Raw genomic sequence first — 22,807 nt, 5'->3', positions numbered from 1 at the left:
TGACACATGTACTGACCTGTTTAATCACTCTTTCAAAAGATCATTGTTTCTCTTAGTGCTTTTATGATACACAGACTGAAATAATTGGATTTGAGCATTTATAAATTGAAATCACACTTTCAGTGTGACCAGTAATAAAAACAATGGGCAATACATAATATTTTACTTTCAATAGATTTTATTTATATATATATATAAAAAAAATTCATATTCCATGTTTTGCATACAGTAAATATTTGCACAGAGACTGTATTCACAAGTACTCATTAGCATAACATAAAGTCATAAAAATGCTGTGATCCCTCTCAGCACTCACACAACACTTAAAAATGTCTATACCGGACGTGAGCGGAGCAATGCAACAACACAAAAGAATAGAATCCATTATAATTAAAGATGCTGTCTACACTGGATGCAGCATGGCAAGACTGCCCCGTTTTGACATACTTCTAGCAATATTGCTACATCTGATATGAAGTACAAATGGATTTGCAATGGCCGCTTTGTCGAGTCAAGTGGAGACAGCCTCAAATTGTTGTGGCGCAATGTGACAACAGTCGTGTCCGGTGTAGACACTGTGTTATACACTTATTCAACAGTACCATAGCTCCACTAATTTGAGCAGCAATCAAAAATTGCTGATTTTTAGTACAACAGCGCAGAAAAATGGGATCGCTCAAAGCAGGGCTACTCTCACCTAGGAGTATGAAGTGAGAGAAAGAAAACGTAAAACCTATAAAAACAAGGTACAGAACGCTTTGAGCAGGGAGGGGAAACTGCTTTTCCAGTCTATGCATTGCTTGGTCACGTGTAAATGTAACCCCTCCGGTCCTACTCCGGACTCGAACTGGCATCTCTGGCATGGGAGGGTGGCACGCTAACAAGGATGCTAAAGATCGCAGTCACTAGCGTCTGTCACTAGTGTGCCCCTTGAGACCAGGGGAGTGATGTTTACCAGCACAGCTCTTACTAGCTTGCCTCCGTTACACTCATTACCCTAAACCTCACACCCATCTGGGTCACGGCACCAATGTAACCACTCCAGTTCTACTCACCCCGCCCCGAGCAAGATTCGAACCCAGGGTCTCTGGCATGTGAGGTGGCCGTGCTAACAAGGATGCTAAAGACTGCAGTCACTAGCATTTGTCGCTAGTATGCCTCTTGAGACCAGCTACAAGCTGGTCTCTTTTACACAAAGTTAATGTTTGGCTTCTTTTGGAACTAAAGCAAATTGACAGAAAAAATAAATATAAAATAAATAAATACAATATATATATATATATATATATATATATATATATACACACACACATACATACACACACACATACATACATACATACATATAGACAAACAATCCAAATTTTGTCTAAAAAGTCAGCTCTTTTTTAACCTTAAAACCGGCCTAAAATGTCTGGGTTTTGGCTTTGATTTCCTATTGACGTGATCACTACCGTACTTTTATGTACGCGTATTTGGATTGCTTTGACTTTTCTCTGTAGATCCTGACTTCTCTCACACCACAACTTGTCAATTATGTACAAGGCCTGCAGACTATTAGTAGAACTACTTTTCAGTCATTACCTTCAGCAAGCGTATTGCTGGATTCACATATCATATGCACTCGTATTAAAGGGTTAGTTCACCCAAAAATGAAATTTCTGTCATTAAGTAGGCATACTCACCTGCATGTTGTTCCAAACCCGTAAGACCTTCGTTCATCTTTAGAACACAAATTAAGATATTTTTGATGAAATCCAAGGCGTTTTTTTTTTTTTATCCCTAGAAAGCAATGTAATTACTGTCATTCAAGGTCCAGAAAGTAGTAAAGACATTGTTAAAATAGTCAACGTGACTACAGTGGTTCAACCTTAATGTTATGAAGCGAAGAGAATACTTTTTGTGCGCAAAAATAATGACTTTATTCAACAATTTCATCTCTCCCCTGTCATTCTCATTCGCTGTTTATGTTCAGCGTCGGTGTTCTGACATAGAACCTGGCAGCGCTGAACGTAAACAGCGAATGAGAATGACAGGGGAAAGATCATATTATCATCGCTTTATAACATTAAGGTTGAACCACTGTAGTCACGTTGACTATTTTAACGGTGTCTTCACTACTTTTCTGAACCATGAATGACGATAATCACATTGCTTTTCTTAAAATAACACTTAACAACTTTATTTCTGTTTTTGACAATTAAAAATTAGCCCCCCCTGCCTCACAGTCTTATAGTAGAAAAGACCAGAGCACTGGTAAATTGAGTTTCACATTTAACTTTAAAACAGGCTTGTTTTGTTTCATATTTCAAGCAGCTGCTAACAGCCAATTAGAGACGAGACAAGGATGCAATTTCATAATTGGCAAGACAATTTATACAACATGCCATGCTAAAAAAAGATCATATTTACCAGTGGAAAACACTACATTTCAGGAGTCAAAAATTCATACTTGTGACACAAACAATTATCGTTGTTTATTTCCAAGAAGTGAATACATTATTGTGTTTTTGTTATTATTATGTTGACTTAAAGGGAATATAATAAGACAGTAAATACATAATATATTTTTAGAGGAACAATACAATTAAGGTAGGGGAATGCAAACATTTTTTGCTTAGGAGGTTCTGGTAATTTATTATTATATTTATTTCATTACAGAGATGATTACGGTTCTGGTGTGTGAAAAAATTCTAAACTTCTAAACAAAAGTTTACTTCCCAAAACTTCTAAAATTACATCAAACTTTTACTACAGCAAAGATGAAAATAGCCTGTTTTACTTTTGGGGGAGTATGTAGCTTTGTATTAAAAGTACTGCTCATCATCAAAACAGGTTTTGGGGGGAAATTAAACCATTTTTCAGCCATATACCACAAGGTGAAACATTTGGACTAAAAGACTAGTTGCATATATGTAGTCATATGAGCAGTTAATCAAATTGCTTGCCTATTTTCATAATCAATTCAAACAAGAATCTATGTGAATCCTCATATGACCAATATTCAATATTAATTTAGCAGAAATATTATTCACAGATGTATAGTGCATGTGACACTGTATGGTTCTTTCCTCTGGAATGTAATTATTTTAAATTTGACCACAAACTTTGCCTTTTTGAAGAAAGTGGTGCGAATGGCAGACAGTATAAGTGATAACATTTTTCACAACTTGATGGAGAGTGATTGAGGCTTCACACTTATGTGTTCAAGTATTTGCTTTATTCAATCAGAGGGTTGTTACTGTTGCTCTCTCTCTCTTTCATTACACTGAATTTCAACTAATAAACTGCCAGCCAAGCAGGACATCTGTTTTTGCCAAGAAAGCAGAGGCCTGCTGCATTTCTTCGGTGGTTGAATAAAGTCCTCACCCTCCATGGATTTCAGAGAGAAACAAACAAATAAAGATGGGGGGGGGGATATTTAGTCATTCCTAAAATGACTAAATATCTTTTTAAAATACAGTTCAATCTGAAATTACTAATTACTTCTTAACTGTGAGTCACCAAAGATATGGGGAAAGAGAAGGAACATTTACTCAAAACTTTTACCCAAATGTGTGCAAAAAAAAAAAAAAATCATAGTTGAGCAGATGAGGAGGAATGCATTGTAAATATATGTTTTTATATTGAGTCACCAATATGTCTCAATATGATTAATCGCGAATAATCGCATCCAAAATAAAAGTTTGTGTTTACATAATATGTGTGTACTGTGTATATTTACTACACAGCAAAATCCCCAGAGTTAAATCATTTCTGCTTAGAGTACATATGGTCCCTCTCTAAATAGTGTTAAAGTAACACTGAAGCAGAGTTAAAGTTAATGAGATAATTAAGCGATTAATTAAGTGATGATTGAGCATTAGTGATGAACACCTGCTGTTAACAAGCATAATCACTGAAGAAAAGAGAAACAAAAAAATACAACTGACTTTAACTCTGTTTCAGTGTTACTTTCACACTATTTAGAGAGGGACCATATGTACTCTAAGCAGAGTTGATTTAACTCGGGGGATTTTGCTGTGTATGTATATATAAATACACACACATGCATGTATATATTTAGGATTTTTTTTTTTTATATTTATATATAAAATATACACAGTATATACATGCAAATATTTCTTAAATATTGTTTGATAGCCCTATATATACAGTCAAACCAAAAATTATTCAGACATTTTTGATATTTTATATATATATTTTTACTAGTGGGTGCAGGACACTATAGTTTATTTATGTAAGTGAGGATAGCAAAATAAAGTAAACCGTGACATATTATACCCAAAAATTCTTCATACAGTGGACTACCAGTAAAACTGATACAAATTTGAAACTAAAAATTATTCAGACACTTTGACCTGACCATGTTTTGCTTAAGTGTTATCTGACATAATTAGGATTAATTTTTTCTGACACAGTTTAACTCTGAGATCTTGTCATATTTTATTACATTTCTTAAACTATAGAGAATAAACTGTATTAATGAATAAAATGTTGAAGGTGTCTGAATAAGTTTTGGTTTGACTTATATATATATATATATATATATATATATATATATATATATATATATATATATAACCAAATAAAATTATCTTGGATTCACACAAGTTAATGCATTTAAACTCAATATCTCAAATTAAATGTGTAATTGCATTAGTGTCCGAACAAAAATACTTCCACAAAATAAAATCAAGGCAAAGAGTGCATCAATTATCCCTGTGGAAGTTAAGGCTGTGCATACAGAGCTTCTCAATAAACCAGCATTCACCTTTCTGATCTGTCAGGACAAAGTCTCTATTTGCATCCCACTGATTAAACCATTAGTGGGCTGCAGATCTGCAATAACTCTGCTAATCTATTCAAACTTTCTTTAGCCTGTTGCAACTCCAAATGTCTGACAGCCCGTGCAAAGGCGTATGGTAAAACATACTTCATGAAACTCCACAAAGAATAAATTCTCCTCCGTAGCCTACAAAGCATTCCAAGTTACTCTGTTCAAGCCCAGCTGCTGAGAATAGAAAACACTGGATCTTTTGTGAGGTGACTCAAAGTGCGTGGGTACAAATATATCAGTCCTCAACGACAGAATTATCCCACTTTTCCCTCCTTTTTAAGGTACAATCTTGCCATCTTATTTGTTAGAACATCCTTTCCCGAGTTGCCATAACAAGAGCATAATGGGTATCATTGTCACATAAATTATGCTTGGACCTGTGAGTGGGTGGGTTGAACTCATAGAGGACAACACCATCGTGGTGTTTTTCTGTCCGTGACAAAGAGCTTCTTAATTGTGTTTCAGAACTGAGTCATGCCATTTTGTCTGCACTGTGCACCACAGACCTTTTGCCATTGTGTTTGTCCATTTTAATCAAATTCTAGTCGCGCTTATGGTTACAACAAATGTGAATGATAAAAGAGTCCAAGCCAGAGATGAGGATGTGTCGTGAAGTCATGTTTTCCAGCACATAGAAGGCTGCTGTCTGATTTAGACCATCCTTTTGTCCACCCTTATTCAAATGGGGTTTAGTTTTAAAACGCGAGCCCGTTCTGCATAAAAGACCGATAGAAATCTAAAAGGACAGAATATGTGACCAGAAAGGCTGGTCAATAAATGTCTTGTCCTAAAACCCAGGCAAGAATGTGGGAAATGGCCCAAGAGGCAAAAGTCTGCCAGACATATAGATACAGTTCAAATGTCTGAGGAAATGGAGATTATATTACATTCAACACATTTTTCTAAAGGCAAAATAGCCTGCAATGAATGTCTTTATGTATTATCTCTCTGTTCTTTAATCTTGCTGATCTTTTCAGACACTGAAGTCGAAATTAAGCATTTTCACAGCTTTACCTTGCACAGCACACATGCGGTCACATCATTACACACACACACACAGCTCCACTACCTTATTAACACTGACATCTGATGCCACGACTGGGCAAACGAAGCTCAACAATTGATGTCAGAGCCTTACAAATTAAATAAATGGGGAAACGCTATGGTGTATTACACACACTAAGTCTCCTTAATGAACAGTCACACGTTGGTGCACAAAGCGTCCTGTGCCAGACAAATCAAACATGTTCTGGCTAGAAAACAGCCACGGAGCTGTGTGAGAGTCAGATCAATGAATAGATTACCTCTTATAGATTAAGCACAAACTGAAAAAGTGACAATTAAATAAAAATGCCAAATCTCAAGAACAAGCTAGATAAAAATTATTTCTACATTGGGATTATTTTAATAAATATTTAATTATTTAAATATGAAGTTACATATTAAATGCATGCCAATTTTTGCTTCACAATAAGGTTCAGTGGGTTAAAATAATAATAATAATTAAAGGGTTAGTTCACCCAAAAATGAAAATTATGTCATTTATTACTCACCCTCATGTCGTTCCACACCTGTAAGACCTTCGTTCATCTTCGGAACACAAATTAAGATCTTTTTGATGAAATCTGATGGCTCAGTGAGGCCTGCATTGCCAGCAAGATCATTTCCTTTCTCAATGCCCAGAAAAGTACTAAAAACATATTTAAAACAGTTCATGTGAGTACAGTGGTTCAACCTTAATATTTTAAAGCGATGAGAATACTTTTTTTGCGCCAAAAAAACAAAAAACAAAATAATGCCTCAACAATCTAGTGATGAGCGATTTCAAAAACTTCTTCATGAAGCTTCGAAGCTTTACGAATCTTTTGTTTCGAATCAGTGGTTCGGAGCGTGTATCAAACTGCCAAAGTCACCTGAACTATTGAAATTTCGAAACACTTATGACGTAACGAAGCCTCGTTTACTGAAATCGTAAGTGCCGAAATGTGATTTTGGAGCTCTGAACCACTGATTCGAAACAAAAGATTCGTAAAGCTTCGAAGCTTCATGAAGCAATGTTTTGAAATCGCCTATCACTAGATATTGTTGAATAAAGTCGTATTCTCGTCGCTTTATAATATTAAGGTCGAACAACTGTAGTCACATGAACTGTTTTAAATATGTCTTTAGTACTTTTCTGGGCATTGAAAAAGGAAATGATCTTGCTGGCAATGGAGGCCTCACTGAGCCATTGGATTTGATCAAAAATACCTTAATTTGTGTTCCAAAGATGAACGAAGGTCTTATGTGTATGGAACGACATGAGGGTGAGTAATTAATGACATAATTTTCATTTTAGGGTGAACTAACCCTTTAATGTTCGCTCATAATACATTAAGATTAATCAAAGTGTTAGTATATAAAGAAATTAGCAATAACCTAGATTAATAAAAAGTATTGTTAATTGTTAGTCCATGATACGTAATGCATTAAATAATGTTAACAAGCTGAACAGCTATTGTAAACCGCTGCAAATGCAAAGACAAAGATGAATGTCATTTCCTGTTTAAGGTGTTTACACATAGACAGCTTCCTCCTAAATTCATTTAGATATAATACAATACACTCGGATGCCATTTTTGTTTTCACTTCCTGCAGCCCTTTGGTCTGTCGCCCAGCACCTTCAAGGTGTTCGGCATGCGGGGACATCACTTTACAATCACTTATTTTGCTGTCGGAAATGTGGCATAATAGGTGTGGATACTATGGGTTGGCTGAATGCATAACTGTAGCCAGACATCTCTTATTCTCCAAGGTGGGCTGAGCTCAGCTTTGAAAGACAGGAGAGGAGAGAGATGGAATATCTAAAAGGGGTTAAGTGCCGAGGTTACCCATCCACGGAGCATAAAATGAAGGCTCTCACTTTGATGGACACCAGAACCCGGATCCCTGATGTCCCAAAATATTAGGTTTCTCTTCTAATAATGTTGGAAATATTGCCTACTGTCATGATTAATCTGGCCGGGTGCTGGCGCTGATTGCAGGTGACACGGTCACAGCGCAGTGCCCGTGTTAGTTTCCACACACCGTCAGCTTCACTCCCAGTTCTGGACGAGCCAGCCTGCACAGTGATAGCAGCTCTCTGCTGGCTCTAATAGATTGTGACAGCCAAGAAGGAAACCTTTATTTTAATTCAAACAACAAAAGCCAAATAGCAAAACTTATGTACGTGCCTAACTTTTTCTTCCGCGCCTTTTATCATCTTCCCCTAGACCGATTTCTCAAATGCTTTTTCTTATCTGGGTGAGAAAATCTCAGAGCCACATTATTCTCAGCATTAGCAGACACAAAATGTGGAGGTATTTGCAGATGTGGAGGACGGCGCAAAAACATTTGTTGAATCAAAGGCTTGAATTATTGCACAAAGTTCAGCAAGTTTCACATGGCACTTAGAAACACCATTGTCCCAGCCAGGAACAAGGAAGCCCATTCTTCAGAGGGGGTGAAAGACAACCTTGGCCATTCTCATAATCGAATCTGTAAGTCCCAGTGGACCATCGGGAATTCTTTGCATTGGCTATGGTCAGAATGCACTGTTTGGCCTAACAATGGCAACATTGATTTTAATGCTCAGAGAATTTTGGTTGAGCTGAGCAAACTGAGCGGGACTGAGGGGGAATACCGCTCCCTGTCATTCCCATGAGGGGCGAAGAGGGTCATATCTGTCTCCACTGCACCCACCCACCCCTTCTCTGTCCATCCGGCTATGATCTCATGCTGAAAGCTGTTCTCTCAAACAAACAAATGCAAATGCCCAGAAAATAGCACCACTTCCTCCTTTTGCCCATTGCCCTCTTGCTATACTGCTATTGGGCCTGATATTATTTGCACAATCGTTCCTTGTTGACAGTGTATCGAGACTGAAACGGGAGTGTTTTGAGAACTGATGTTACATTGATGTCCGGTTGCCATGGGGCCACGGTTGCGGCATGAAGTCATGACCTTCCTGTTTGGCCACATAGTAACTTATTGAGTCGATACAAATTACCCTGATTCTTTATCTACCAATTTAGCTGCTGGTAGTGGGCAGGGGTCACATAGCTCCATTCATGGGACGGCTTTTGAAGTTACTGCTACCACTGTGAGACTTTAACGCTTACCCCCATGCGGTGGGATGGGAGGTGGTAGGTGGGGGGAGATGTTCCCAGACAATGAACACCATTGCTTCCCGCCTTCAAAACACTTACTTCAAAAGGACCTCCCTCTGCCAATCCTGAGTTTGCTCTGGTCGCCGGCACTGGACATGCTTTTCCCCGTGGATATAAATGTTTTATTAGAGGTGACACCTCAGGCTGCTCTTTCTGTGCTTCTGTGCGAACCCTCAGCCGGAGATGTGACAGGACTGAAGGGAGAACAGTCATGCAAAAAATATCAATTAGAAAAACACCAAACCGTTCATTGACACACTGTGAATCTGTCGCTCCTTGAATGAACAACAAATATGTGAGGCAAGAGCATCTGGACTCCTAATTAAATCAGACCTCACATCAACATGACTCCGCAGCAACGACAAAAATTTTATCAGAATATCCGCTCCAAATGTCATCCCAAGCTTTGGGATTTCATCTTTTGCCAAACTATAACTTGATTCATGTGGTATGTAATATTCAAGCGAACAGTCAGCAGAGAAAAATGTAATGATTTACAATAGGTATACATAATTGATTGCCAATCATTCTTCTAATCAGCCTTCAATGAGTCCACTGTGTTGCCCCAAGAAGATGGATGTTAAAAGAAGCTTTTGAAAAACAGATGGTGGATCCCTAACAATAAGGTTTTTGCTTCCTTTTGAAAATGATCAACTTCCTGTCCAGATCGTTATCAAACCTTAATGAAATGATGCTCTCTAACGAAATAACTAGTGACATAGTAATGTATTAAAGTATAACAAGACATTTCCTTCCTTTTCAGTATGTCAAAAAAAGAAATAAAATAAAACAACAACATTTAAATATAAAAAACACGCAGAGAGAATTTATTGTTTATTCTCTTCAATAATAGGGACATTGTTTTATTTTTCCCACTATTTCATTACCATTATTACCTTAATTTCTGTCCAACAAAACCAAATTTGTTGCAACTACAGTGTCCATACTATAATGAAGAGAAAATTAAATTACTCAATTCACATGATTGTTGTTGGTGTGGAACACCAGCATTGAAAGCACTAATGAAATTTATATTGCGTAGTAGCAGTTAAAAAGGAACAGTCCTAATGATTCATGGGCCCTTCCTCAAAAGATGAATGTGTTTCCTTACATTTGCCAACCTTAACTGCACGGATTTAATTTGTTGACAATTGATACTGATCACCTTCAAATGGCTTTTAATTGATATCGGTGCGGAAGCAGTGAACTTTAAATAGACGTTTCTAATTATTGGATTTAAAAAGTGGGGGCTTTTCGGGAAATGTTATGGCATTTGGAAAAGGATTCATGAGGCAATAAGGAGATGGCCACCCTGCAGCTAAATGACATTAAAGCCTGTTACTGCTTATACCTGAAGGGAGCAATGCCACCAGTCTCGGGAGGCGAGAGTGGGGTCCCACCTCAGGGCTGGTACTTATCTGGAGAATACATTACTTTATCCTGATAGCCAGATATTTCTGTGTCACTCATCTTGCAATTGAAATGTAGCTCATGTCTTTGCAGGAGTCAAAAGGAGGTTGAGCTGCTGCTGAAGACAAATGGCGTCTGAATAAAAGGATTTAATGATAGGCATGTATGGCAATGTTTGCCATTTGCTCTTGTGCACCTGAGAGATGTCATTGAAGGGGATGAAACAATTAAGCAAGACCTGCAGTACTCAACTTTTATACATAACGTAACTTTAACTCCATAGCCCCCTATTTTACATTTTGACACTATATAACCAGCTATTTTATTCATTGTTGTTTAGTCTAACCAAAACCCCTACTGTATGCTGTCAAGCAACACATAGACTAGCAACCTGCCTGGAACGCCACAAACATACAAATGGAATGAAACAAACAGTAAAACATTCCAGTTGTGTTGTAATAAATACAACCTAAATTCCGGAAATGTTGGGCCGTTTTTTAAATTTGAATAAAATGAAAACTAAAAGACTTTCAAATCACATGAGCCAATATTTTATTCACAATAGAACATAGATAACATAACAAATGTTTAAACTGAGAAATTTTACAATTTTATGCACAAAATGAGCTCATTTCAAATTTGATGCCTGCTAGAGGTCTCAAAATAGTTGGGACGGGGGCATGTTTACCATGGTGTAGCATCTCCTCTTCTTTTCAAAATAGTGTGAAGACGTCTGGGCATCGAGGTTATGACTTTCTGGAGTTTTGGTGTTGGAATTTGGTCCCATTCTTGCCTGAAACAGGTTTCCAGCTGCTGAAGAGTTTGTGGTTATCTTTCGTTTAATGATGCACCAAATGTTCTCTATAGGTGAAAGATCTGGACTGCAGGCAGGCCAAATCAGCTTCCAGACTCTTCTACGATGAAGCCATGCTGTTGTTATAGCTGCAGTATGTGGTTTTGCATTGTCCTGCTGAAATACACGTCGTCTGGAGGGGAGCATATGTTGCTCTAAAACCTTTATATACCTTTCAGCATTCATAGTGCCTTCCAAAACATGCAAGCTGCCCATACCGTATGCACCCACATACCATCAGAGATTCTGGCTTTTGAACTGAATGCTGATAACACGCTGGAAGGTCTCCCTCCTCTTTAGCCTGGAGGACATGGCGTCCGTAATTTCCAACAAGAATGTCAAATTTGGACTCGTCTGACCATAGAACACTTTTCCACTTTAAAACAGTCTATTTTAAATGAGCCTTGGCCCACAGGACACGACTGCGCTTCTGGGCCATGTTCACGTAGAGCTTTAGTTGGCATCTGCAGATGGCACGGCGGATTGTGTTTACCGACAGTGGTTTCTGGAAGTATTCCTGGACTCATTTAGTAATGTCATTGACACAATCATGCCGATGAGTGATGCAGTGTCGTCTGAGGGCCCGAAGACCACAGGCATCCAATAAAGGTCTTCGGCCTTGTCCCTTACGCACAGAGATTTCTCCAGTTTCTCTGAATCTTTTGATGATGTTATGCACTGTAGATGATGAGCTTTTGCAATTTGACATTGAGGAAGATTGTTTTTAAAGTATTCCACAATCTTTTTACGCACTCTTTCACAGATTGGAGAGCCTCTGCCCATCTTTACTTCTGAGAGACTCTGTCTCTTTAAGACATCCCTTTTATAGCTAATCATGTTACAGACCTGATATCAATTAACTTAATTAGTTGCTAGGTGTTCTCCCAGCTGAATCTTTTCAAAATGTCTTGCTTTTTCAGCTATTTGTTGCCCCCATGCCAACTTTTTTGAGACCTGTAGCAGGCATCAAATTTGAAATGAGCTCATTTAGTGGATAAAAGTGTAAAATTTCTCTGTTTAAACATTTGTTATGTTATTTATGTTCTATTGTGAATAAAATATTGGCTCATGTGATTTGAAAGTCTTTTAGCTTTCATTTTATTCAAATTTAAAAAAAAACGTCCTAACATTTCCGGAATTCGGGTTGTATCAACCATCTCTGAACCACTTGTCCAATCAAATTAGAAGGCCTGATTGAACTTTTTTCCTATTTTGACTAAAGGCTTTTAGTCCATGCACAAGATGTAGTTTTTTATGCATGTCCAAAAACACTGATGGAATGAGATTGATGACTAAATTACAATTGGTTAGTTACTGTCATCATTAACTTCTGCTTAGTGTAAGCCAGACATTGCTCTCCAAGCCCTCCCACGCCAATGATCTCCCATTAGAGAGCTTAAATCTCATTACCTCATTCATCCAAGCACCAACATGCCTGCAGGGAGCTAGCAAACAGCCGTGACAGTGCTCAGACAGGTCCAGACGGTGTCCCACAAGGCTCTATCCTTGGTCCTGTGGCATTTTCAGCATGGAGCCCTGTAGGAGGAGAGCCAGATTGAATGGAAGGGACATGGGTGGTTATGTATGGTTAAAAGGTTTGGAAGAAGTTGGAGGCACTCCTGGGGTCAGGCAGACATGGTGTGAGAAGGGTCAGAGTAGGCGATAATCTCAGAGGTCCAAACACTGAGACTACTGTGTCTTTGGTCTTGTTCCCTCAGGTGAGGTTAGGGGCTCTATATTTTGCTGGAGCAGCACTGGACTTAGGCTCCATGGAGAATGACTGGAGGAATGAACCTGGAGAGTTCAGAAGAGTGATAGGCACCCATGGGGATAGCAGTTCTCTAATCTTGTCAGCTCTGATGAGACTTAAAGCATCACCTGCAGTTAGCAAGAGAGACTTTTGAGGTGTATGTGTTCACCACTAACATATTTAGAGTCCAAAATCATGTTTTCACATGAAATTTAAATAATGATTAAATGTTCATGTTAATTTTTCTTTAACTTAAAAAAACATAATCCAGTATTGCCTTATTTTTACCTCAGACAGCAGTGAGAACAGTCGCCATGTAACGTCTGTCCAGCATGCTTCATTGGCTTATAATGGAGGATCAGTGTCAAAGCAGCCAACAAGATGATTACATGCCATCGAGGCACAGCCATTCTTTAGTATCGATCCACTTCAGCTGGGAAGACAGAGGATGTAAAAATTGAGCCAGGTGCAAGCTAGAGCCAGTGTGAAAAAGATCCCATATGTGTTAATTTCTATATGCTCCAATACATATTGGGTATGAAACTTAACTCCGACATCCTTGGTGAAACAAAATATGCCTTTAGGATAACTCAAAGATGAAGGAGTCAGTTTATTTTTATATTGAAGAGGATATATAAATACAGTAAATCACTGGACAAATTACAAAGTGAATTCATCTTGGCGTTACACTTGGCACTTTCATCAGATCAGCTACACAATCAGTAAAAGTACATGAAGTCATCTAGTTTAAATATCAGCATTATTACAATGAAGTATGAAGTCTTAAGTCGATTTGGACATTTGTAAATTATTTCTTTAGTAGTGAGATTCCACTCACCAATATTAGTCAATAGCAACTGTGTGAGATCAAGTCAATACGGGAAATGATCCGATTGATTTACTGTCTGAGTACCAGCGATTAAGCACATTTAAAGTTCTTCCTCGTTGTAAGTAAACAACAACTGGAGCACCGATAGTGTATTAACCAGAACCAGCCTTTGCAAAGGGCCAACGCAAATATACTGCATGTTTCCTACATTAATTGCAATCCCGCCAGCATAAACATTATTATACACTGTTGAATTGTACCATGTCTCATAACAAAAAGTTTAGTGTCCATGTGAACCGACTGAATAGCTTTCACTGTTTACCATAAATCAATTATTTATGCCTATAGAGCTTCAAAATATTTATCTTTGTGTAGTTGAACCCTAGTGGAAAATAAATGATGTTTTTATCAAAGGCAACAAATGTTTAAACTGAGGTTTTGAAAGATGGGCTTCACTTTCCTGGGAGGTGTTGGTAGGCCTGTCACTGATTACTGTATGAAACATCAAACACAGACAGTCACACACTAATGTCTTACAGATACAGCTGAAAGGGAAACAAAGTTTGCACAAACCACCTTTGAGTAAGGTCAACTAAGGGAAATTTTCATTTACAGACTGGAATAAATGTCGTAAGTGTTTGTTTGCAATGTTCTACTAACTTTATGGTTAAAAAAAAAAAAAAAAAAACCTGCTTGTGAGGAAAATATAAAAATCGCAAAAACTGCCAATGGTTAAATGTTTTTGTTTAGGTTACAGTTGAACAATGACATAATGGGATGTCTTCAGAAGCGTGTAGACATTCATTCTACTGTCAAGGATGTGTCAATATGGACCACTCTTGAAATAAAGCACATAAGCACTACTAATCATTATCATTATCTGCCGAGCCTTGAGCATTAAGTCCTCAAGAGGTGTTGTGTTATCCTCATCTGTTCAAGAGTGCAAGTTGGGCAAAAGAAATTAGACTCGGAAGGCCTCTCAAAAGCAGTTGTCATGATAATGAAGTGCTTGAGATTTTGCCATCAATCGAAATCCAGCACCAGGGATCACACACAGCATGTTAACACAAAGAAAAAAGAAATGGCAAAATGTCAACTGAAAAGAAAAATGTTTTAAGAATGTGTGTATATGTTTATGTGTGTATATGTGTGTATGACCACCCCATGGCTCTGTTGTCCCAATGCTTAAATGAGTATGTCTCCTCTTTTTCCCCAGCATTTAAAAATTGTCCTTCCCCGACACAGTGTCTCGCCGGCTGACTGTTGCTTTACGTGACACATGTCCTTATGCTGGTTCACATGTCAACCATTAATAAACAAATGAGGGCTCGCCCAGGAGGTCGAGAAGCTCAGCTGGCCCATTTGTGACAGGACCAGGGGACAAGAGGACGAATCTGGGGAGGGGAGATGGGGGACGACAGCATGTCTGTCATCCTCTCCTAACCTTGTCTTTGTCAGAAGCGGGAGAATCAGAACACGTGCGCACATGCTCTCATCCCTCACTCCAGACCCTCAGCGGCTGATTAGTGTGAGTGACAAAGTGGAGCAGCAAGTCCACTCAGCTCTTCATAATAAATCTATCAGCAGGGTAATAGAATTCCATCAATCCCCCCTTCCACTCCTCCGCCCTGCGGGGTCAGTCCCTCGAGCACAGGAAAGGCCTCTCCCTTGGGACTATACAACTGTTATTATTCAATTACACTCTTTTCTTCACAGTTAAAAGACCATGATATCATTATCACTTAATGAATATATATAATTGGATCTAGGGACGCTTGCCTTTCCAACTGATGAATAATGTTCACGATTCATTTTGGCCTGCTATGAGCCTCCTCTGAGCATCTATTACTCGACTTCTCGCTAAAAATGATGATGACAACGGGAATTTGGAATTAGCTTCAGTGTTCATTCAATGCTTAGTTAAACACAAAGGATAATAAAAATGGAATCTGAGGGTGAAAGCTCCGGGCTCACTGCCATCTCACAGGTTCACTGAAATGGTGTGACAGTGATGTCATTAGAAATTGAAAATGGAAGGACACAGCATATATGGTTTTAGGCACGGGGCTAAAGCATAAAATATCTGTCTGTATTTTTATGCTGTTGAATTTTTTGTTTGCTGAGAAACAAATGTAAAAAACACACTTGTTCAATATATTTTTGTCTTGTTTTCCAATAAAAAAAAAAAAAATCTAAACAATATATAAAGCAAAATTGTGAAGAAAAAATGTTTTAGAAATTACCTTAATTTTTTTTTTTTCTTTTTTTTTCCCCTCAGTAGTTTTTCTTTTGTTTTAAGAAGAAGCCTCTAAATTGTTTGATTTGGTTAAAAATAAAAACATTAATAATAATGTTTAATTAATATTAATAAAAATAATGGCAATACTTTTATCTAATATACATATATATATATATATATATATATCTGTAGATGAAATGATTATTCATGATTATGAAATAAATTTGTTTTAATAATTTATAACTTATATTATAAATTAATATAAATAAATATAAATATAAATTATTAAATAAATAGATTATAAAAATAATTAATTATTTTATTTAATAATTTATTTATATAATTTATAATTAATTATTTGTGTGTGTGTGTGTGTGTGTGTGTGTGTGTGTGTGTGTGTGTGTGTGTGTAATTTATCTGAAGATGTTTTACTTATACAAAATTATGAAATAAATTTGTTTTAATAATTTATAAATCATATAAATGATTATAAATACATAATATATAAAATATTAAATACATAGATTATAAAAGAATTAATCTATTTATTTAATAATTTATATTTATTTATAATAATCTATATATATATATATATATATATATATATATATATATATATATATATATATATATATATATTAGATAAAAGTATTGGCATTATTTTTATTAATATTAATTAACCATTATTATTAATGTTTTTATTTTTAACCAAATCAAACAATTTAGAGGCTTCTTAAAACAAAAGAAAAAAAAAAAAAAATTAAGGTAATTTCTAAAAACATCTTTTCTTCACAATTTTGCTTTATATATATTTATTGTTTATATATATATATATATATATATATATATAATTTATCTAAAGATGTTTTACTTAAAATTATGAAATAAATTTGTTATAATAATTTATAAATTATATAAATTATTATAAATAAATATAAATAAAAAGTATTAAATAAATGGATTAATTCTTTTTATAAATACTATTTACATATTTTGTATTGGTGTATGTGACATTAAAACAATTGAATAGATTTCATTCATATTTCAGTCAGTGTTACAAATGAGTCTACATTAATGAGACTGTAGAATCTTCTTATCTGAATAAATAAATACAAACAATCCAGACAATCAGAGTTCACTGAATATAACAGAGGCCTGTAAAAGGAATAATAATGATGGTAATAAGCATTACTGAAACATTGACTTAGCATTCACTCAGTTCATTTGTGAAGAAAAGGAGGAGGAAAAGTGACAGAGGAGAGACGAGGGACCTGGGAACAGAATAAAAGGGAGCGATTTGCCTCATAGCAGTAAAACGTTGCCCTCCCATTGGTAACCAAATGCAACAGTCCCTCCCCTCCACATTGTGCGGGGTAAACGTTGCGTATAGAGGGTTTGTGCGGATTAGCAAGCTGACCAACATTATCAATCCTGGTTAAGGAGGTTCTGTTGACAGGGCAGGGAAACAAGGATCCAGCTGCTCCCAAAAGAGTCCATTGGGCCTCACTGAACCTTTACTTCACACATACACACGCACGCCCATCCATACTGCCGCGACAAGGCCATCTCGTAGCCCCCCTCCCCCCATACATCACTCCAAATTAAATTTACATTAGGCCCTCCTCAATCAGGGGCCCGGCGGAAAAACCTGACATCATTAGACAGAGCGCGTGGCCGCCATCCATTACACCCCTATTATACACATGTCTTTGGATTTTAGCAAAGTTCATGCATACCTAAGTGCAAGTTTGTGTTAAAAATTAAAGACTCTTTTAGGAGGACAAAGGAGTTTCTGAACTGTTGACTTTGAGAGAGTCTTCATTACCCCACAGCCGACGGGTCAGCACCAAAGACCTGGTCTCATTCTCCTTTTTTCCTTCCTTATTTTTTACCTTATTTTTCACTATCTAAAAGGAGTCTGTGGATCTCTTTTTCACTCCTAATGCAGTGTGGAGCAAGAAGGTGAAAAGTGGCTCCCTAATAGACACATTTGTTTCCCCTAATTTCTCCATTAAACCATAACTGTGAAGCAGGATCTGATATCAGGTGGTGAGAAGACAGTGGGACAGGCACCTGAGTGAAGCGCTTTACTCTTTAATTGCTTCATTAGCATCAACACTATAATCCCCCTCTAATTTCCACTCTCATTTCTCACACTCATTTATTCCAGCTCCCTCTTCATCTCTGTAACCCCCCCCCCATCCTCCATCCCACCCCCACCCCTAATCGCACAGCACCTATTTGCTTTCCAAGGTAATGATAACAATTCACCACTCAGTAATGTTTATTTCATAAGCTCTATTCCCCAGATAAACAAGAAGATGCCGAAAAACAGGCAAGCATGCCGAGGCTCATTGCGTCAGACTCTAATTTTTCTCCCTAATTATGGTTTAATTACAGTTGTGTATGCTAATACGCTAAACATTTGTACAAAACATGCCCAGCTTCCACCTTTTCTTTTCAAGGTGCTGTGTGCAATAACGTTTCACTCCTGAGTTTGCATGATTTGGTTTCAGAGGTTTAGCATCACAACACAGAAATATAATAACATTGTAAAATGATTATTATATCTATCTATATCTATATCTATATCTATATAATATATCTATTTAAGGATTAAAAAAAATCTATCTCTGCTAATGCTGTAAACTATATAGGGAGCCCTTACTTGCACATTACTGTAATATTAAAGGTTACAATTAACAACAGAGCCCAAACTATTAAATTCAGTTGCAAGTTATTTTTAGATGTAATCATCAACACTCACATATTAAAAAAAAAAAAAAAAAATTGTATGTAAACATGTAAATTGCACATAAGGAAGTTTTTGCATTAACTTCTATATCTAATTATAAAGTTATGTTTCTCTAATTCGTTGTTGAAATATAATAATTTACACAGTGGCTTTCATAACAGATTTATTTAAACATACATTAAATAATCAAGACATCACTCACTTGAACTAACGAGCTGTGAACACTGAATGGCTTTTCTGAGGTAAATATAATGCTACAAGACATTGTTTACAAGTGGTTTTGTTGATCTTTCCACGGTTGAAACTCTAATTGAACGATTACATGAGATATGATACGTTTCAGTAAGTTGTACTGTATCTTTCAATATACCTTCAGATGTTCATGTTCATTCTGTAACTTGTAAAGAGGAAGGGATGATCACATTCACTCGCGCTCCGCGTTGCCACTTGAACTGAGGCGCCTATAGAGTGATCTCATCAAAAAGCATCGAAACAGCATTTATTGTTTGAATTTCGTGATAAAATGGACAGAATTTGAAAGATGACACTTTTTTCTTGTTGAAAATAACAAAACAAAGAGCTTATTGGTGGTTAATGCTGGTTAAAAGTGGTTAGGCTACAATGCATTACTGCGAGTGCCCCTTTCTGGATTGGAGTGTGGATCACCTGTGAACTAACTGTATTCATTGAAACGTGACATCCATACCGTGACGAACTGGGACGAATAGGCTACATGTACCCTTACACCCCATATATATTATTAAGTATAAATGTATCAGGGAGGGGTTTTTTTACTGGAAACAAGACAAACATAATATAATTAGGAAATTTACAGTCAAGAGTTTTTGCCTGCTGTTTACTAGCAGGCAAATTGTCTTTTTACTCTTTTATGGCAACTGTTTTCTTCAATTAAGAAGACAACGGAAGTCATTAGAATCACAATATTCTGCTAACTATTTCCTGATAACTATAACTTACAAGAGTTAACAGCAGCTCTGTAGAGAGGTGACAGATAGCTCTATAGGTCTTTGTGAGATCACACACCCACGCTGCACTTACTCACTCTCCTGCGGTCAATGACCCAGTGTGACGGTTCGAACCAAGATGCTCATCCACACATCCATGAACTGCATGCCACTGAACCATTAACATACAAATGGCCTCAACTTAACACGTGATTAAGATTCCAAATGCCATCAAATGTGAAAGAACTACTAACTAAAGAATAAATAACCTTAATGGGGACCTATAACATGCTGTCTGTAATTTCCTTCCTGCACCGCCTTGGTTGAAATGTCCAGAATTTAATTTCTCATCATGCAACATATCTTCTCAAGAGGGTTGGGCAGGACTGTAAGGTCTTTCCATTAAATACAACCCATTAATACTGTCATGTCCCATACAGTAAGGTAAAAGTCCAAAAAGTATGGTTTTATATGGAAAATTATATGAAAAAGTAATGAAACGTACTATATGGAAAAGTATTTAAACTTATTTAGAACTTAAACGCAAAATAGACCTATAGTAGCTAATTAAAGGCAGTGTTTTAAATAACATGCTATTATTAATAAGGAAACAGCAGCTTATTCACACCTGACCAAGTGTTTAGAAGCAGGAAGATATGGATTTCCCAATGCACATTACAAAGAGTAAACAATATTAACCCTTCTTACATAGCCATTACTGGGTCAAAATGACCCTAGTCACATCTCAGGAGTCAAAGGGTACGTTTACACAACAACAATGTACTAAAAGTTTTCTTTGCATTTTTCGCGTACAGACGACAACGTTGTCAAAACAATCCCTGTTCACGTGGATTCACAAAAATGACTAAAAATGCTGTATTATGCACTGCATGCCAGCCAAAGAAAAACGACATGCCTATAGACTGAACATGTAATACACATGTGCAAAGTCACCGTTTTCACAGATTCGCTTTTTTGTAGTTTATACCGAGAGGATAACTGTATAGTTTTCAAAATCTTGCACTTTGAAAACTTTTCAAAAGTTTGTGTTTTCAGGCCGTTGAACGTTTACAAGAAAAGATTTTTAGTTGAAAGCGGTGTCATGTAAACGGCCCCGAAGTTTGCTGTTTACAGCAAGCTCCGTATCATGGCAACCGGTTGTCATATAGGCATGGGATGGATGATATAACTGGTCTCTTTTCATTTAGACACCAGCTCAGAGTCACAAGAATTGTCTGTTTATGTGAATAAGTGATGACTGTTGTGCGGTGGATGGCTAATGACCACAAGTACAGACAGAACATGTACTGATTCATCTTCTGGGAAATAAATCTCAAGTAAGTAAAAAGGCTGCATATATTTGATTAAAAATACAGTCAAACAGTAATATTATGAAAAATATAACTTTTTTTATATAGTTTTTTTTTATTTTTTTTCCCTGTGATGATAAAGCTTCATTACTCCAGTCTTCAGTGTAAAATGACCTTTCAAACATGCTGATCTGGTGCTCAAGAAATCGCTCTTATTATCACAGATGAAAGTTGTTGTGTTTTCCTAATGAAGTGTGGAAACCGTGACAGTGACATGTTTTAATGAGCAGTAAGTTAGAAGGAACAGCATTGAAATAAAAATATTTTGTATAATTGTCTTTATTTTTAATTAATTTAATGTGTTCTTGCTGAATAAAATCAATTTTCTTAATAATAATAATAATAAAAATAATAATAATAAAACCATATACTAAAGTGTATATGGGTTAAAAAATAATCAAATATTACATTTACAACATCACTTTCTTTGATTACATGCCTTATTTCCTACTCTTTTAATTTATCATTCCCTCCTTCTCTTTAGGCCTTAGACTGGTTACAAGGGTCAAGTCAAGACGGTGAGAGAAAAGATCACCCTTACCATAATTTATTTTTATCTTTCTCAGATGTCACACACAACAGCTTCTCGAGAAGTAGCTACATGGATCAATATCTATTTAGTGACCTAACCCCTGTGTATGTGTATGTCAAAGCAGGCAATCTAAAGCTGTTTGAAGTATTTCATCTGGCACAGTCCTGCCCCCTGACCTGTCCAAAACACGGACCTCTCCGTCCTAAAGGCATGCTGCTGTCCAGCAATAAACAAGGCTGGGAAGTTGTTGCACACTTGTCACAATGTTGGTGGCAACTGCACCACCTCTGAATTGCCGGTCTCTTTTTCTACCAGGCTTTCACTCTCTCTCCATCTCTGCTTTCCAGAAAGCAACAGTAGCACAGGGCCATAAATACAAATAAAATTGGTCCAGTGGCCCAACTTGCCCCGCATTAAGGGTAAGTTGAGCCATGTCAACTTGATATTTACATGAAGTAAAAACATAAACATAAATTATTATTATTATAGAAAATAAGACTTAAATCTTAAAGGGTTCACCTTCTACAATAGGGGTCTACCTTCCCTTCTACCTATTCAGGTCTACCTTCAACAAAAATAAGTTGATAAAACTATGAAAATGGTCTGCCTCAGTATACTTAACAGATGTCAGACCAAGTTGTTCTTTGCACATAGATACGATTCCAAGTGTTTTTACATCCATCCATCCAAATAAATTTACTGGTGAGAAATGCTGAGATACAAAAACAAAGGAAAAACCATAACGACAAACACGTAATACCTTCACTGGGTTTATTGCTGTGACAGGAAAAGGTCTGAAAGAGTAAATAAGCAGACATCTACGCCAATCTTTCATTCAGCCAGCAGTCATCCATCCAGTGTGCACCTCTTAATCTGGTCCTGCTAGCACTGGGGAAACAAAGACCTTCACCAGATAAAACAAATGATCCCACTAGGAATGGGAAACAACTCACAGTCAACAGTTCCACTCTCAACACAAGTCAGTGCTTTACCATCTTTGGGTGATTGAGCCATGTGTGTCCATACAAAAATCACACATTGCACCACAAAACAAAGATAAACAGAGCTGGGGATAAT

At 36.8% G+C, this 22,807-nt stretch overlaps 1 long non-coding RNA gene across 2 annotated transcripts in view; it reads right to left on the bottom strand.

Moving 5' to 3' along the window:
- The window catches only part of LOC127513997 (uncharacterized), a 51,822-nt gene that overhangs the window by 13,001 nt on the left and 16,014 nt on the right, over positions 1–22,807 (bottom strand). For both annotated transcript variants that reach the window (XR_007930542.1, XR_007930543.1), the window contains exons 2-4: positions 13,329–13,473; positions 12,701–13,168; positions 9,067–9,221 (exon numbers count right to left, since the gene is read on the bottom strand). This is a non-coding gene — a long non-coding RNA (uncharacterized LOC127513997). The remainder of the gene's footprint in view (positions 1–9,066; positions 9,222–12,700; positions 13,169–13,328; positions 13,474–22,807) is intronic.

Source organism: Ctenopharyngodon idella, chromosome 6 (genome assembly GCF_019924925.1).
Source record: "Ctenopharyngodon idella isolate HZGC_01 chromosome 6, HZGC01, whole genome shotgun sequence".
Taxonomy (NCBI): domain Eukaryota; kingdom Metazoa; phylum Chordata; class Actinopteri; order Cypriniformes; family Xenocyprididae; genus Ctenopharyngodon; species Ctenopharyngodon idella.
Note: the sequence above shows the minus strand (reverse complement) of the source record. Positions and strands in the feature narration are given on the sequence as shown.